Source organism: Mustela erminea, chromosome 6 (assembly GCF_009829155.1).
Source record: "Mustela erminea isolate mMusErm1 chromosome 6, mMusErm1.Pri, whole genome shotgun sequence".
Taxonomy (NCBI): Eukaryota; Metazoa; Chordata; class Mammalia; order Carnivora; family Mustelidae; genus Mustela; species Mustela erminea.
Window position 1 is genome coordinate 65,515,887 of NC_045619.1, and position 18,944 is coordinate 65,534,830.

At 39.1% G+C, this 18,944-nt stretch overlaps 1 long non-coding RNA gene across 1 annotated transcript in view; it reads left to right on the forward strand.

The window, feature by feature from the left end:
• The window catches only part of LOC116593370, a 55,970-nt gene extending 39,580 nt beyond the window's left edge, over nt 1-16,390 (forward strand). Inside the window, exon 3 of the long non-coding RNA XR_004286880.1 lies at nt 15,483-16,390. This is a non-coding gene — a long non-coding RNA (uncharacterized LOC116593370). The remainder of the gene's footprint in view (nt 1-15,482) is intronic.
• The last annotated feature ends 2,554 nt before the right edge of the window (nt 16,391-18,944 follow it).

The window sequence follows — 18,944 nt, forward strand, 5'->3', positions numbered from 1 at the left end:
ATGGTTGATCTTGTGAATGTAAAATTGGCCCTCACTTATTCAAAGGTCATTTAGCCAGTAAACTGCTAGCTCGTTTCCAAGTATCTGAAAGAAGGCCTACGAAAACATTCCAAATTGATTTTGCAGTCTGTGTACCAAAGGTCATGTACTACAACCATAAAAGAGACTCTCTGACAATTAATGAAAGTACAACCATTGTACTCATGCTTTTTCCTTAATTTTAATGTATTTAATTAGTTTGTTTCCTGATCTGCACCAGTTTGCATACAGCAAGTCCAAAGAAGCAACTGTAGGTCTCCTGACTCTAGGAAGCTGTAACATTTGACAATCCGATTATACATTGGGAGAGGGAGAATGAAAACCAAAACCAAACCAAACCAAAACAAAACAAAACAAAAACCTGGCTTAACAGTGTCAAACTGAGGGCAGTTGTTATGTGGTTAAAAGCTCAACTCGCTTTAACAGCCAATGAGGTTATCATGGCCTTACTGCACAGCAAAGAGGTGGATTAATTCATTCAATAAACCTTTGTTAAGAACTTAATACATAGCTGGGGTTGGGAAAGCAAAGACAAGTAGAGGGTAGTTCATGTCCTTGAAAATACCAAAGTTCAGCTGGGAAAGCAGAAACATAAGCCATTATGATAGGAAAAGACAGTGCAATAGAAAGACAGAGAAGGGAAAAATTATTTGTCTTGAAGGAATAGATAAGTAATATTCAAACCTGGACTTAAAAACCAATCAAGAGCTTTCCAATCTAATAATGAAGGAATGGCCATAATAGAAAGAAATGACAGTATATCCACAGGCCTAGAGTAGTGGAAAAGCATGTGTATGGCAGGCAGAATTCTAATTTGGCCCCCAAGATTCCCACCCCTGCTGAGCATGCCCTCTATAATCTCTTCTTGAATGTGAGCAGAACATGCCAGTGAATATAAGGGGATATCACTCACAGGATTATGTTGTAACAACTGTCCAAGGAGATTATATACATGGAATTAAGGTTTCTAATCAGTTGACTTTGGGTTAAGCAAAAATGGAGATTCTCTTGCGTGGAACTAACTTAATCTAATGAGCCCTTAAAAGAAGGGAAGAGATTCAAAGAGAGAGAAATTCTCCTGCTGGCCTAGAAGGAGCAAACCTCTCTGTTGTGGATAGGGCCTATGTAGGGATCTGAGAGTTATCTCTAGGTGCTGAGGGTAGCCCTTAGTTAGAGTGGGCCCTACAACAACTAGCAATAAAAGAGCTACCTCAGTCATATGGCTACAAGTAAATAAATTCTACACACAGTCTGAGAAAGTTTGGAAATTGATCTCTCCCCCGTAAATGTGAAACTTCCATATGAGGACACAGGTGTCTGACACCTTTATTTCACCTTAGTGGGACACTGGGTGGAGAACCCAGCTAAAATGTGCCAGAATTCTGATTTACAGAAACTATGAGATAATAAACTTAAGTCTTTTAAACTGCTACATTACTGGTAATTCATTCCACACACACCAATAAAAAAAAGTAATGAATACAGCATTGGGGGGGAATAGAAGTTTAAGATTTCTAGATTGTGAGGTTGATAAACTGGACAGCAGGAAAAATGTAGACAAGGGAAAAACTAATTAGGTGTCTGATACATAATGAAAGGAAGTTTGAATTTATCCTGCGGGTCATGGGGAGTCTTTAAAAGTAGATAGTGTAAAGGGTGCCAAGACCAGATTTGCATTTTAGAAAGTTAATGCTGGCCCAAACAGTAAAGATAGATTGAACAGAAGAGATGATAGAAGAATGGACTCAGACTGTACTGAAATAATCTTAATAAGTGGTTATGTAAGTTTATTAAAAAGCAATGACAGTAGTGAATAAGTAAAAGAAGATTAGAAAAATAGTTAAAAGGTAAGACTGACATGATGACCAGCATGAGAGCAACATGAAAGAGAAAAATTAAAGATTCCAGACTTCCTGTCCCAATGACATGAGAATAAGGAAAGATAAACAATTAGAGAGAAAGGTTATTTTGGATTTTGAAAATGTCATGGTTTAGTTGCCTAGAGGATTTCCAAGAGATTAAGAGGAAGTACTCCCTGTCAGTTAAAAATATAGTTCTGGACCCTAGAACAAGGTAGGGGCTGGTGATTTATCTGGGAAGTTATCAGTATAGTTGAAGGCATGGGAATACATGAGATCATTCAAGAAGAATATGAACTTTGGAAAGAGGATGGCAGATTAAACTACAGAGCATCAACATTTGAGTGGAGGTAGAGTAAGAGGAGCAGAAGAGGAAAATAAGGAATTATTATATTAGGAGTAACATCTGAAGAAAATGGTATCATAGAAATTAAGGAGGAGAATTTTTCAAAGAAATGAAGATTGAACATTGCCAAATGTCAAAGGACTAATAGAGCATTAAGGATAAGCCTCTGGATTTAACAATAGAGAAGACCTTCTTGGCTCTAATCAGAGCAACTTGTCCTTAATAAGAGGGTTTCAAAGGAATGGAGGGTGTTGGAACCATACTGTGGTAGATTTTAGTAATAAATGGTAAGTAAAACATTGGACTACAAGGAACATCTTTAAAGTAGCTGGGCAGCAACAGAAGGAAATTAAAGGAAAAGGACCCCATCAAAAAAGTACAAGGACAACTCATAGAGTTGAAGAAAATCTTTGCAAACTATATGTCCAATAAGGGACTTGCCAGATTTATATATAAAATATATAAAGAACCCTTACAACTCTATAGTAAAAAGACAACCCAGTTTAAAGTAGGCAAAGGATCTGCATAGGAATTTCTCCAAAGAAGATACACAAATGGCCAATAAGCACAGGAAAAGAGGTTTGACATCATTAGTCATCAGAGAAATGTAAATAAAAATCATAATGACATACCTCTTTACACCTGTTAGAATGACTGGATCAAAAAGTCAGATAACAAGATTTAACAAGGATGTGGAGAAATTGCAACTCTCATACACTGCTGGAAAGGAGACAAAATGATGCAGCCACTTTGGAAAACAGTCTAGTCTGGTAGTTCCTTAAACGATAAAATATAGAATTTCCATATGACCCAATAATTTCCTTCCTAGGTATATACTCCAGAGAAATAAAAACATATGTCCACACAAAAACTTGTGCACAGATGTTTATGACAGCCTTCTTCAAAAAAGCCAAAGGTAGAGACAACCCAAAATGTCTATCAACAGGCAAGTAGACTAAAGTCCTTGGAATATCCATTTATACATTGGAGCGTTACTTGGCCATAAAAAAGAACAAAGTACTGATATATAAACAACAATGTAGATGTACCTTGAAAACATTATGCTAAGTGAGAGAAGCCAGTCACAAAAGACTTTGTACTATATGATTCTACTCATATGAAATTCTGAAAGAGGGAAGTCTAGATATGGAAAGTAGAGTAGTATTGCTTTGGGCTGGGGGGATGTGGGAGTGGTAGCAAAGGATGAGGAGGATAATAACTAGAGGGTACGAGTCTTCTAAAGTTGATGATGACAATGGTTGCATATACCTGTAAATACGCTACAACCATTAATTGTACACTTTAAATGGGTGACTTATATGGTATCTGGGTTATATCTCAATAAAGCTGTTTAAAGAAAAGAAAGTGAAAGGAGTAATTCAAGGTAGATAGGGTCAAAAAGAATGTTTCTTTTAGCTCATGAGAAATTCCAGTATATTTGCACTCTGGAGGAAGGAGTTGGTGGCTATTCATAGTGATTGATGTTCATGATGATAACTCTGAATCATCAGAAAAGGTCAAATCCTGTTCAATATGTAATATCTTTTACAAAGAGTTCCAGCAAAAATATCGAAAAGAAATTTCCTCCTTTGAACACTAAACTTACTTTCTCTTATTGGAAAATTAATTTGTGAAGAACATGCATTCCCTCATTGACGATGGACAAATGAGGTGTTACTCTAACTAGAGGAATCATGGTTACCAAAAAAGTGTCTTTTAAAAGATTATTTTTTGTTTCTAAAGTTTCGAACCAATCTTGGGGCTATGACAAAAGAAAAGGAAAAATATACCACATCTCATGATTCCCATACGACTGTTAATAAGATCTGTATTGACCTTTAACAGTCTGGCTCATAAGCAATGAAGGAAGTACGGTCAGGAGTCAGGCTTTGTACTTGTCACACTGCTCTGGAGTAAGAACGGAAGTGCCATCGTAACTCAGCTATCCAGCAGACAGTCAACCAGAATAACTTCTAGTACTCCCCGTGTTTCGGCCAAAGTGGCGTGTTTCTCTTTTGAAATTGTGTTCCGCAATATTATTGCTCTTACTTATTTATTTATTTTTTTTTTACGGAGTACTTCATTACTCTTCGACGTCTGCTGTTGTAGGATATTGCCTAGCTATGAAAAACAGATTGTTAAAGACTTGCTGGCAAAACCCCAGAGGATCTGTGTGGATTTATTTGTTTTAAAATGTATTAAAATTCTCTGGATACAGATGAATTTCGCTTGCTCAATATTTTTTTTTTATTGTTTCACCTGCTATTGAGTAGAAATTGCAAGTGAGAAGGGTTTTGTTTTGTTTTGTTTAAGTTATCAAGTTTTATCAGGAACCTAAATATTTTTTACTGGAATGATCCACTTTCAAACAACCCACCACCCTTAAGAGGGGGTTACTCATAAACACAAGGTGTCCAGATGTCTTGAATAGGAGCAAGTATTCAGCATTTTTAAGAAAGGGTGAGAGCACTTTGGAACTTGGCAGGAGCTCAGCCCCATTAAGAGAAGAGACTCCCCATTTCTCCGTTGATGACCAAGGAAAATGGTCTGCTGGATTCTGAGTGTGAGAAAAGGCGGCCGAGAGCTACTATTGATGGAATAAGCCAGGCAAAACAACTTGCCCGGTGCTGGGAGGGGGAGCCAGATCAGAGCGTCCTGTGAAAGCAAGTCCGAGAGGGACAGAGATTCATTTCTGGGAAGGCCATAATGAGAACAAACTGTATAATAAATTATAGCCTGTTTTTCTTTTGACTTGGATTTGAGCTTTGATATAGAGATCAAGTGGTTTAAATAAAAGTGATGAATTTCCATTTTGTATCTATTTAGTAAAGAAAGCATCAGAGAGAAAAAAAGATTCTTAGGGCTTTTCTGTAATTTTATGTCAAATACGAAAATGAGATGTCTGAAACCATACTCAGTACCGAACCATATACATATATATACCATGTCCCATACTCACGTACTTATGATAAAGTGTAATTTATCAATTAGGGAGGTAAGAGATGAATGACAATAATAATAAGATAGAACAATTATAAAAATAGACTATAATAAAAATACCATGAATGTCTCTCTCTTTCTCGAAATATCTTCTTGCATGGTATTCACCCTTCCTCTTACAATGATTATTGATGAGAAAAAGTCTACATGATAAGATGAAGTCAGGTGAAAGACGTGGGTGCTGTAGTGATAGGTTACTTTTGACCTTCTGCAACATATCAGAAGGAGGATCATTAGCTTCCAGACCACAGTTGAGCAAGGATAAAGGAACCCGTGGAAAGTAAAACCACAGATAAGGGGAGACTACTCCTTCCTTTCTATCCTGAGACCAGAAACTCCAAATAAGCTCCTTCTTGTGTCTTCAGGGGTCAGGACAGGGAGTAAGGACTAAAAGAGGCCTGAACTAAAAACAATATTGTTATCCAAATTGCACAGATCCACTGGCATCTATATGCTGTCAGTATATTCATGAGAATGGAAAAGACATAGACTTTGGCCTCCAAAAACCTTGATTTAAATTTGTGTGGCTCTATTTAGTAGCTGAGTGACCACTAGCCTCTTTAAGCCAGAGTTGTCTTATTTTTACCTCTCTGTTTCCTAATCCATAAATTGGGGATAATAATATTATCTAACATTGGCTATCAACTGCGATATATATAAATGTCCTTTTATATGTTGTAAAACAAAATACTTATGTTAATTGGAAAATATCCTTGAATACTTTTCATCTGATCTTACAAAGCCAGGATTTGAACATAGAGCTATGTGACTCCGACGTTTTTTTTCTGAAATTGCCTTGTTAGTCAACTATAAATTAGTAAATATTTATAAATAATATTTAACAGTAATCTTTATAAATATTTTCAACATGTGAAGTGTTTTTCTTTTTTTTTTAAGATTTCTTTTTTATTCATTTATTTGACAGACAGATCACAAGTAGGCAAAGAGGCAGGCAGAGAGAGAGAGAGAGAGAGAGGGGAAGCAGGCTCCCCACCGAGCAGAGAGCCAGACACGGGCCTCGATCCCAGGACCCTGAGATCATGACCTGAGCCAAAGGCAGAGGCTTAACCCACTGAGCCACCCAGGCGCCCATAAAGTGTTTTTCTTTAAGAGATACCCAGAAGGCATCAGACATAGATACTGTTTTCAAGGATCAAATAGTTTATGAAACTATTTAAAACTATATGAAACTATTTATAAACTATAGTTTATGAAAAACAAAACATGGATACAAATATTTACCCTCATGAGTTAGAAAATGAGTCTTAAAGGATTTCATTCAACTAATTCATAATTACCTATTGAACATCTATAATATAAAAGGTATTGTGCTAGACCCGGGGACAAGAATGATAAGCAAAAATGGACATGATTCCTGCCTTTTTGGTGCTTATTGTCTAGAACGAGAAATAAGGTTGAATAAATGAAAAATCAAAGCATTTATAAAGGCTTCAAAGTAGAGATTCTTATAAAGTGCAAGATGATTTAGAGAGAAAAACTACTTCCAATGGCGTAGAGGAGTGCTTAAAAAAAGAGTTCATTGGAACTCAATTTTTGAAGACAGAGAGGATTTGGATGTACTAAATAAGAGGGAAAGTTATCTCAGAGAGAGGAACAGACAGGGTGAACGGAGGAACAAGGTTAATGAAGGTGTGAGTATTCCGAAGTGTTTGGAGGAACTGAAAATAAATCAATTTTCTTAATATAAGGGAAGGTGGTTAAAAAAAAAATTGCCAGGGGTGTTGGAGCTGCACCATGAGAGTTTTGAATGCCAGGTTAAAGAGTTCAGATGTTATTCTATGATCCACAAAGAATCTCTGGAGGTTTATCAACAGTAGGGATGTGAATGGGTTTGTATTCCATAAAATAATCTCAGAACAGAGAACAGATGCCATTTAAGAGGCTCCTTCAGCAATGAGCTACTTGAGGACCGAGACAAAGAAGGCCCATATCAGACAGCCATGAGAATCCAAAGGGTCCTGCTGTCAAAATATTGACACAAATTGATTGGAAAAGACAAGGACAATAAATAATTATTAATAAATATGTGGAAAATTAAAAAAAAAATCAGTTGCAAATCGGCATAACATTTTTTTCCTCAATGGAACTCTTATACTAGTGTTGCATATATGTTAATGTAAAACTTTCGGATTTGAATTTATCTATAAAGGAAGGTGGATAATAATCACTGAGATGGCACAGTCATAATAAATGCTTTATTCAATAAAGCCAATCAATAGATTGGTGCCCTTTGTAGGAATTTCATGACCTAGATTCACCTATTCAAGTAGAAATCGTCAGGGCTCGAAGGCAGCTTAGTGACCAGAACGAACACTGGGTTTTACAAGCAAGGAAGCTGAAGTCCACAGAGATTAAAGGACTCAAGTGAGGCCAAACAACTAATAAGAGACAGAGTCCAGATGTCCTCTTCCCAAGCCAGGGCTTTTTTCACCACTTCATGGAGCTCTTACTTTTTAACACTGATGTTTATTTAGGAAAACGATATTCTCCTTGCAGCTGGGCTTGTCCAATCCGTAATGGTTGCACAGTGTTTCAGAGAGTCAGTGAAGGAGAGATCCCGTCTTACTTTGGATGAGAAGAGTTGGGTGTAGGCTAATACCGCCGGGCTCGTGCCAGATTCTCTGTCGTGTCCATCCTAGGATTCTGTCCTGTGTCTGAGAAAATTAAGTAACTGATGGGAAAAGCCACAGAGGATGGAGAACCTGGTCATGAAAGACCTCATTCCAAGGCAAAGAGAAGCCAACAGGCACTGACTTAAATAGAGTTGTATAAACCAGGTCTGGGAGAGAGCATTGCCAGGGGCATTTTCACTGTTGACTTCCATTTGAGTCACCGGTAAAGGGACCATACCAAGAAACTAGGACCAAAGCCAAGAAAATGTAAAAAGTTATTTCTTCCCCGTCTCTGTGAGATATTGAGAATGCAAGGTGAAAATGGCAGGTATGTAAGCAAAAGAGGCATGGGCAGCCTCTATGACAGTGGGTTGCCAGCTGTGGCAGCCAAAGTACTTGTTGTGTTGACCAGATCAACAACGTTTACTTGCAGACAACAGCTGTCTTGATTTTAGGCATTGATGTCATCAACCCAGGTAGCAGCAACAGCAAATATGTCTTTACTTGACATTTAGTAGCTCACTTGTCACTTTTACGTTGGGGAGATGCTGGGAAAGAAGTGGATATAAATTTGGAAGTACCAAAGGTATTTGTGGGAATCATCTAGGGAACTCCTAGAATTCCTAACGTGGAAATTCAGAGGGTTGAAATTCCTATAGTACGAAGTGGAGTGAACAGAAAAATTCTCGTATTTACCTAACATTTCTTCTAGAGGTAAAAAAATGAAACAAAATTTAATCTATTTTTATTAATATTATGGTTGTTATTTTGAAATAGTCTTAGGATCTGAGACATTGTTAGGGGCTTGGTGGGTTTATATTTCTGAGTAATCATGGGTTCTGTAGAAATCGACCTCTGAAGAGTTGACCCCTTGTGTCATGAAATCTACTGGTGAGTTTTGTGAAAAAAGTAAAAAGGAATTGAATTGCCTATTTTTCTTTTGCTTAGATCTCAAACAAGCTTTTGTTCCATGTGTTGACCCATAGAAAGAGCACAAGAGTTAGGGACCTGACTTTAAGACTTATTGTGCAATAGGAACTTAAGAAAATTATTTACTTTTTCTGTCTGACAGTTTTAGCTTTAAAAATAGAGATCTTTCTGGAATATGGGAAAAATTCTGTTCAGTAAAATAGGATTTGTTTTAAATTGTATTCAACTACAGGAAATCTGTCTTTCCGTGGGATTATTTCATAGCCTTTGCAGTAGGGTTTTCCAAACTGTGTTCTTTTTTTTTTTTTTTAAGATTTTATTTATTTATTTGACAGAAAGAGATCACAAGTAGGCAGAGAGGCAGGCAGAGAGAGAAAGTGAGGAGGCTCCCGCTGAGCAGAGAGCCTAATGTGGGGCTCGATCCCAGGACCCTGAGATCATGACCTGAGCCAAAGGCAGAGGCTTACCTTACTGAGCCACCCAAGTGCCCCAAACTGTGTTCTTGATAATACTAAAAAATATTCCTCCATTAAATCAATAGGCAAATGCTTGATTAAACAGAATTAAATAAATCTTATTACTGAGGTACTTCTCTGAAACTTTAAAATACCCTTTGTCAGTATCAAAAAAGGGGATGTATTAAATAGAATTTCTCATCTAAGTAAAGTGTTTCAGAGGATGCAAATGTGGAAAAATCTGTGCATAGTGTTATCTGGATTTTTGAAACATGCTAACGGACAATTTGATTAGGCTCCTTTTTCCTTTCTTTTTAAAAAATATTTTATATATTTATTTATCAGAGAGTGAGTGAGCACAAGCAGGGGGAGTGGCAGGCAGAGGGGGAAGGAGACTCCCTGCTAAGCAAGGAGCCTGATGTGGGACTTGATTCCAGGACTCTGGGATCATGACCTGGGCTGAAGGTAGACACTCAACTGACTGAGCCACCCGGGCACCCCTCCTTTTTCTTTTGTCAAAGAAAAAAAAAAGCATTTATTATTCTGAATCATGCCTAATGATGAATATATTTGAATGATGAGAATTTTCAATGCCTTTTCTTATAATATTAAATTGGAATATATTGGTATTTTTAAATTGTCATTAATTTTTCAAGAATTGACTCAAGAATTCAGGGGCAAGTGAAGGAAGAGAAGAGGTTTCTCTATCCATTTTTGCTGAACTGGGGTTGAGTCTTAAGGCAAGGCAACAAATAAATAAGGTACTCCTATCCACATTCCTGAGTTTTGAACTTTTGGATTACAGAGCCAAAGCATTTTGAGCTTCTAAATACTGGTAATACATTACCATCAGTGGATGTGGAGACTTAAAATATGCCTACCATATATTGGGTAGATATCTTAGTGGAGACCTAAACTCTTAGTGGAGACCTAAAACATGCCTACCATATATTGGGTAGATATCCTAACAGTCTCCTATACCATGTAATGGCAGTGAACTATGCTCTGGAAGCATCAATTTGTACAACATGATACTAGCCCCTCAGACACAGTTGATTGGTCCAGAATATGAACCCATGACTTAAGCTGAGCCAATGAGAATCCCTTCTCTAAAAATTTTGAAATAGAATGATAGGATTCTGGGCTTAGGTTTGGCTCATCTTTTAATTAATTACTATAGTGTGCAGACACCTGCTCATGACCAGTTGCACTGGAATGCAAGGAAAAGTTGTCTGCAGAGCATGCGAAGGATGAAGCTGACATCCAAGAGAGGAAGAGCTGAGGGGTAGGAAGACATCCCAGCTCCCCAGTCCTTGGTTCTCTCTCCTCCTGAGAGCTGTGCATTTTTTTTTTTTTTTTAAGTCTTGGGCACTACAAACCATATCTATATTCTATCATTATTCCTCTCAAAATAACCTGAGTTTATTTCTATTTTTCCAAACTACGAGCAAATGATTTTGTTCAGTACAAAACAATACAAAGGGTATGATACCATGCCAAATAACAGGGTGAGACAAAGTATAACATAGTAGGAAATGCATAGTCTTGGGAGACACACACTTGAGTTTGAATCCTGGCTCTTCCGATTGTAGGAACCCACTGATAGAGGGCAACATTACACTTTTGGGGCCTCATCTCATCTATAAAATGGGTATAAGTAAAAATACTTCAAAGAGTTTGGATAAGGATCCAACAGATGACTGAAAATGCACATGGTACATAATGAGAATTCAATGAAGTTTATAACCATTATTAACCATTTTCTCATGGAAATAACTTCAATCAACTTGTCACCCTCATAACTGTCAAAGATTGGAGGAAAGGAATGGGAAAGATGGGAAAGGAAAACAGAAAAAAGGGAGGAAAATCAGACCAGGCCTGGGAAAGATGTCCCTTGGAAATCACTGCAGTGCCTTTCTCTCTCAGAGCACTTTGCACACATTTACACCTAGGGGTCAAATCATCCCTTTCAGTTCATTCTGTATGCTAAACAAGCTGTCTTTAAGATTATTTGCATGACCACTCCTTCCTTCTTTGCAAGGACAAGTAAAAGTGGCCTCATGAACCAATTCCCCTTCTGCAGACAAGGATCTCTGGAGCTAATGAAGAATGCAGAAAAAGTCATGGGTTCTCTTCTGCATGTTCGCTGTCCTAGGGAAGAAAAGTGTGTGGGTCCCACCCTCCAGTGCCCAGCCTTCCATGCGGCTCATTGAGAAGATTCAGCAACCCTCCCCTTGTCTTGGTCCACCCAGTGTTTGAAAAGCAAAGGCAACACTCTTCACATGAGTGTAAAAAATACCATTTTATTTTTTGGCTTTTTCCTAAAGGAAAATGGACTATTTTCAGTATATGTCTTTCTTTCTTATTGGTCATTTTCAATGACTTTTCATATTGCCTCCTTGCTCCTTGTAGGATTAGATGTTCTGTTGGCAAAGGCAATTATGTAAATGAAAATATTTCTATTTCTGCAGGGGGAAAAAAAAGACTTAAGTGAACCTGTTTGGGGGTAGTGCTTAACCTGGGGAATATTCTCTAGGTTAAAACAAGGAGGGGGAGGAAAGGAAAACCAGTCAGGGCTCAGAATTAGATAAGGCACAGAGAGAGGGGTGTGAGGGAAAGGATAACTGTAGACTGACTTGAGTGGGCCCACTTCTGTCACTGATGGTAGCTGGCAAAGACTGCAGCCTAGAACATTCCTTTATTGAATTCTGGGTTGGTACAAGAAATATGTCTTCTGCCTGCTGTGACATGACTCTTCTTCTGAGTAAGACATGCACAGACTTTTTTTTTGGAAATGCCACAGGTTATATCTCCTGGCGGCTCGGTATTATTTCCTTTCATAAAAATAAAAATATGCCCCCAATCTTGGTTAAAATCATAAATTATTTTTTTGATAACAAATTTTAATGCAATCTCTCATCTTTCTTGACTCATTCCCTATAAATCTAGGGAAGTCAGTCTCAGGTGGTTTTCCTTGCTATGACTCTCACCTTAGCCTCCCTTTCATAGTTTAATTAGATTTGTCTGGATTTTTTTTTTTTAAATTCCCAAAGTCTTTTAAAGATGCTAATGAAGACTGGTCATTTATTCTGCTCTGGGTCTTTAAATTACTTTCTCAGCCCTGTAATTTTGAGCCGAATGGAATCCATTAGCACCTGTTAGCTATGTAGCAGCTTTATCAGTAACATGGGATTTAGTTCATAAGGTTTTGGGGGGAAAACAATAAAATAATGGAATAAAGGAAATTCTCCTATCCCCAAAACTTATTTTTTGTATTAAATGGTAACCCTATGCTTCCCAACAGGCAGGGAAAAAAAAAAAAACAAACCCACATCATATGTAAAAGCAGGCTTTGGAAATGTTAATGTAATGATTGATTAACAAGTGACCTTGTTAACCAAGTTAATAAATTTGGGAATGCGTTCAAGAAGGTGAGGAAAAGGAATGTGTTCTGAAGAAATTGGGTTCATGAGAAGGTTGGAGATGGGTAGAAAAGGTCTGGACCTGCGGAGCAGCAGCTGGGGGAAATCTCTCTCAGACAGCAAGGGCTAAAATTTCTTAACTTCATCTTTCTGTGGAGATTTCTTAAGTAATCGTCTCTTTCACTTATTCAAAATTATTTCGCTTTATGTTCTACTGGAACCATAGAAGGCAGAGCTCCTTCCCACTGTCCAAATAAAGCAAGATAAAGGGGTTAAATACAAGTACCACAAGGCAGTCATTTGCATCCTTAAAGAAAGACAAAGCCACTGGAGAAGACCATTCCAACAGGGAAAGAAGAAAGACCTATTATTTAGAACAACTAGAAGTCTCAAATTGGCTTTTTGTTGTTGTTGTTGTTGTTTCAGTTTTTTATAAGTCTAGCCAAAGATTGTAGTGTTTCACTTTTATAGAATGTACTCATTCATTCATTCCGCAAACTCACCAACTCCCAAATGGCTGGGATTGTGGTAGATGCTGGAGGTATAAAATAAATCAGACACATTTGCACATTTCCAGGATTTAGCAAACTTCAGTGGGAGATTTACATGTAAGCAATTTAAAACAGTAATCATATGGCAAAAATTCATAATAGTAGTATAGAAAATTAAAAAGAAATTCAAAGGAAGTCACTACCAGTTCAGTTCAGGGATGTCAGTATCATTTTTCAGAGATGCCAACAGTTGAATTATAATTCGAGAGATAAACAGGAGTTCACCAGGTGGAAAGGGGAGGGTGCCTGCTCTGGTGAAGAGAAGGGCATAAAAGAAAGACAAGCACGTGAAGGAATTTCATGTGATAGGGCAAAGTTGTAGCTGAAGTGTGGAGGAATGGGGATGTAAACGGAGGACGGTAAAGGGAGTTGAAGCATTGGTCAACACCAGATTGTGAATGGATTTTTCGGTTGTCTTCTATAAATTAAAAATTTGGGAAGCTATGTCTTATGCAACAGGATCCACTGTCTGATTTTATCTGGACATTTTGTAGCAGAGAAACATAAGACAATATGTCTTAAAGGGTTAACCCTTGTACGACATATAGAATGGATGACAGACAGGTTAGGAAGTGATAGAAGAAGACTAGTTTATCCTAATAATCTTAGATGAGAAATAGAGCTTGAACTAAAGTGGCAAAAATAAAGAAAAGAAGTGAAGATATATTGATGAAATGTAATTAAAAAGAATTGTTATCTGGTTGGATCGGGATGATAGGGGTCAAAACATTCAGAAATGACCCAGAGATTTCTAGCTTAAGCAACAGGATGACATCCTCCATTGCTCTGGAATATAGGAAGGCAGCAAGCCATGAGAGGATGCAGTAAGTTCAGTTTTGAATGTGTTGAACTGGAGGTTCCTATAGGGTAGTCAGGATGTCCTGTTCTCTAGGCAATTAGTAATAAGGGATTAGGATTTAGGAAAGCTAAAAAGCCTAGGAATATTGTTTTGGTGGTCACTAGAATTTAGGAGAAAACAGAACTCAGAGATGTGGATAAGATCACCCCAGCAAGAGCACAGAAAGGGAGCAAATGTAGTCTACGAATGTGGGAGGGAAGCCAGGAAAGGAGGTAGACGAAGAGAAGTCACAGCACTCGAAGAACCAGAGAAGAGCTGTGGAAAAAAGTAGGTCCGAGAAGATAGGAGCAAGCAACAGTGTTTCTTTAGTGAGGCATCCTATAAAAATACAGTCTCTTTTGAGACACCTGGGTGGCACAGCTGGTTAAGTGTCTGCCTCTTGGTTTGGGCTCTGGTCGTGATCTCAGGGTTGTAGGATTGAGCCCCAGGTCAGGTCTGGCTCTGTGCTCAGTGAGCAATCTGCCTGAGATTCTCTCTCTCCCTCTCCCTCTGCCCCTCCCGCTCATGCCCAGTCTCTCTCTCTCTCAAATAACTAAATAAATCTTAAAACAAAAACAAACAAACAAAAAAACAGTCTCTTGAACTTGGTAATTACTAGTGATCTCAGTAATTTCAGTATCATGGTAGTGATGGGGCAAAAACCAGATGATAGTGGGTTGAAGAGTACTTGGAAGGTGGTGGGGAAAGAAAGAATCAGTGGTTTGGAGATTAATGGAAAGAGAGCAGAATCAAGGGAAGACTATACTTAAAAGGAGAGGTAGACAGGCTTATAGACTTAGGATGAAGCCTGGGGGAGGAGGATTGTTGAAGATTCTGGACAGAGCATCAACATCAAGGGAGCAGAGCCCCTTCTGGATCCTCACAGGCTTTAAAATTATATCTCCCAGCCTACACCGCAGCTGTGTGGGGATGTGGATAGTAGCCAATTAAATGTGAAATGAATCTATAGCAAGATCTACCTGGGTGGGGATAGTATATTTTGTTTTTAGAGCCAAAACAAAAATAATTGCGAACTTATGAACCATTTATAGTCCTTTTTTTTTCTTCCACAAACTATTCAAGTTAACAGGGGAAAAATAAAGTTTCTAAATAAAGTCTTCTTCTAGGATTGCATTTTTGACTTGCCAAGCCAAACGAACCAAATCTTTTGTTTCTCTAGCAAACTCGCTTCCCAAGAAAAATACACCTGCAAGTATCTAGGGCCAGGTTTTCCCCACCCACAGCCAATTTCTTTTTTTTTTTTCCCCCTCAAGCAACATTAGAGGGCACTTCTACATTGTGCTATGCTATCCTTCAGCCAAAAGGTTAAGCAAGTGTAAGTTAGGGCAATCCAATAGCTCTCTTTATTTTGGAGGTGAAGTAATTGCCCCCCTCATTTGCTCCCGCAGATGCTTCGGCTCCGAAGTGATCCTTCAGTGTATTCCAGGAATAGATAGTTTGAAGATTCTTGACAGTTCTGGCACGGTAGCAGGCAAGTTACCATGTGTTAGTGCTTGTGATAATAGCCATTGTCTGTACCATCTAATTATCTCGTCTGGCATTCGACAATCAGTCATTCTTCCGCGGCTTGAGGAGAAGCAAACTCCATATTTTATGTGCATCGTGGAGACACTGATTCCCTAAGTGCAAAACCCAGACACTTTATGTGAAGTTCTGGCGTGTAGGCAGGCTTTGTAAAACTCCAAACTATGGAAACTTTTCCCAGTGTATTTTATTTTGGAAGTTTGGGGTTTTGAAAAAATGAAACCAAAAGACAGTCGTTCCTGGGATTATTCTGGTGGCTCGAAATTCTCATCGACCTAGGCAGTGGCTTGCTTCTTCACTTATTAAGGGAAGTGAGGGGAGGTGAACAAGTTTTGAATGCTTGCTATATGCTAGGCCCTGTGAGAAGGCCATCCTTTGCCTTATTTGTTTCTCATGACAATCCTGAGAGAGAGAGAGAGAGAGAGAGTAAGAGCAGGAGCGAGCGAGAGAGGAGATCTTCTCATCGTGTACATCTAGAAATTAAGACCTAGATAAAACAGTCTGTTTCAGATACCACACCTAGTGAAGGGTAGAGCGGACAGCTAATTCCATGCCTGCCTAACAATTCCTAATGCCCTCTTTTAAGTACCCTTTTAAGGCATTTTTTGATTTTACAAGGAATAAAAGCATTGGTTCTATACAGAAGTAGGAAGTAGTAGCCAAAAGGAACCACCAATAGATCTTATTATGGACCACTGTAAGAAATGGACCACCTTTTGCATCAGCATGGTGGATCTCAGTGTGTCTGGGTGGCTCAGTCATTAAGCCTCTGCCTTCTGCTCAGGTTATGATCCCAGGGTCCTGGGCTGGAGCCCCACATTGGGCTCCCTGCTCAGCAGGAAGTCTGCTTCTCCCACTCCCACTCCCCTGCTGTGTTCCCTCTCGCTGTCTCTCTCTCTGTCAAATAAATGAATAAAATCTTAAAAAAACAAAAACAAAAACAAAAACTAATGATAGATCTCTTCACTAACCCTGACATAAGGCATGCACTGAGGCACATTTAGAATGCCTTCTCTTCTCTCCCTCCATCCAAATCCTTCTTTATGAACCCAGCTCGTCTCTCTCTTTTTCCATAAAGCCAGCTGTCAGTACATAAGCCTCCAATGGGCCTTTCTTTTTTTGATCTCTTGTTTTACTCTAGAGAGCTCCAGACAGTTTACTTAAGTTTGTACTGCTATATATTTTTACCCAGCATCTTCTTATTTGCCTCATCTCCTTACTAACCTACCTACCTTCCTTCCTTCCTTTTCTTTTCTCTTTCCTTTTCTTTTCTTCTTTCTTTCTTTCTTTCTTTCTTTCTTTCTTTCTTTCTTTCTTTCAACTGTCCAGTATTTGACATGAATTGAGGTCTAGAGCAAGGAAAAACTGATGGATAATAAATTGGATGAGTAGAAGTCCTTTTGATTTAATGAGTAAAAGTCTATCATTGAAATGCGTGGGATGAAGGAAGGGATGAAAACTATGAAGGAAAAAAATGTAACCTTTTTGAATTGTGAGGTTAAGGCTAGCTCCATGGCCGTGCCATTTAATGTGGACACAAACATGTATTTTTGACAAGCTAGGACTTACTTTCTTTGGACTACGGGAAACAGTTGCTTCTCATCTGCTCCATCAGCTTGTGTGGAAGCCCAGCACAGGCTACCGTGTCAACAGCCGTGAAGAATGCAATGGCAAGCAGACGTCCCAGAGAAGAGTTTGCTGGAAATTGTCCACTGCCCTTCCGCACCCACTGGCACCCACTGGCACCCATTAGTACCCTATTTGCTCTGATACTCGGGAACCATAAGCCTTAGAGATGCATTTCCCTAGACCCTTTCAACAGAAGACTTCTGTGACCCTTTAGTGCTAACCAACTTTGAAAGAGACGTGGGGGCTGTTTTGACAGCAGTGAGATTTCCTGAAATCTCGCGACCTTTGGCTGCAGAGGCACATTTTCCAGGTACTTTGCACCAGAGAGGAAAGTTAGTTGGTCCTCTCCCAATCCCTACCAACAGTCTTCTAAACACATGTTGTCCTTTATGACAACAATTTTCAGTTTCAAATACCTAGAATGATTTCCATTTTCTTGATGATACAGAAAGGGACTTGAGGTCAGACCAGAATCCTAACTCCACCCTCAGGGACAAAGATTAAGAACAGAGAAGCAGCCACAACTAACGGTATCTGGCTTTTCCTTTCTAGTTTTGTACTGAGCCCTTTTCGCTGTTATGCTACTCCTATGGACTGAATTGTGCTCCTTGCCCTTCCCCCAACCCCCCACATTCACATGTTGAAGCCCCCTAGGCCCCAGTGTGATATTTGGAGATGAGGCCCTTGGGGAAGTAACTAAAGTTAGATGAGGTCATTAGAGTGGGTCCTCACGAGGGGATCAGTTAGTGGCTTTTTAAAAAAAATTTTTTAAAGATTTTATTTATTTATTTGACAGACAGAGAGAGATCACAAGTAGGCAGAGAGGCAGGCAGAGAGAGAGGGAGAGGCAGGCTCCCCGCTGAGCAGAGAGCCTGATGTGGGGCTCGATCCCTGGACTCTGAGATCATGACCTGAACCGAAGGCAGAGGCCTAACCCACTGAGGCACCCAGGTGCCCCGTCAGTGGCTTTATAATAACAGGAAGAGAGAGAGAGATATCTCTCTACCATGTGAGGACGCCGCCAGAAGCCTGCTGTCTACAAGCCAGGAGGAAAGCTCTCACTAACAACTGAATTGGCACACATCTTGATCTTGGATGTTCAGCCTCCAGAACTGTAAAATAAATGTGTGCTGTTTAAGCCACCCAGACTATGGTAATTTGTTATAGCCGCCTGAGCAGATTAATACAATAAGGATTACAATTTGTAATGTACTAAACCTATTTCCCTGCTCACGTTCCATTTCTTCCTATTACCATGGAGCTGCTGACACCTGCATTTTATCACTCCCCAGCTAGACCAGGAAGGCCCCGGGGCACATGGATTCAGGTTATGTTCTGAGATTCTTGAGTGAACTCAGAGTCTGACCCAGGCTGGTCCACTACCTCATTCACGGACAGTTAGGTAGATTGCTGGAGGAGGCTTGCCCGACGCTGAGAAGAGCCAAACACCTACCCTCAAGTGATGACTCTGCTCTATGCTCTGTTTCTTTTTAAGCTTGGGCTAAGAGTGGACATCATTCTTGAAGATATCATAAAGAGCAATAACTTCTGTAAACATTGCCTTTTCTTTTGCAGGAGAAGTATATCTCCAAAGCTAGAGAAGTATTTCCTGAGCCCTGGAAATGAAGGAACCTGGGAACCCCAACCGTCCTAGAAAATAAACTTCCTACCTTCCATAATCCCCTCCTGGGTACCTA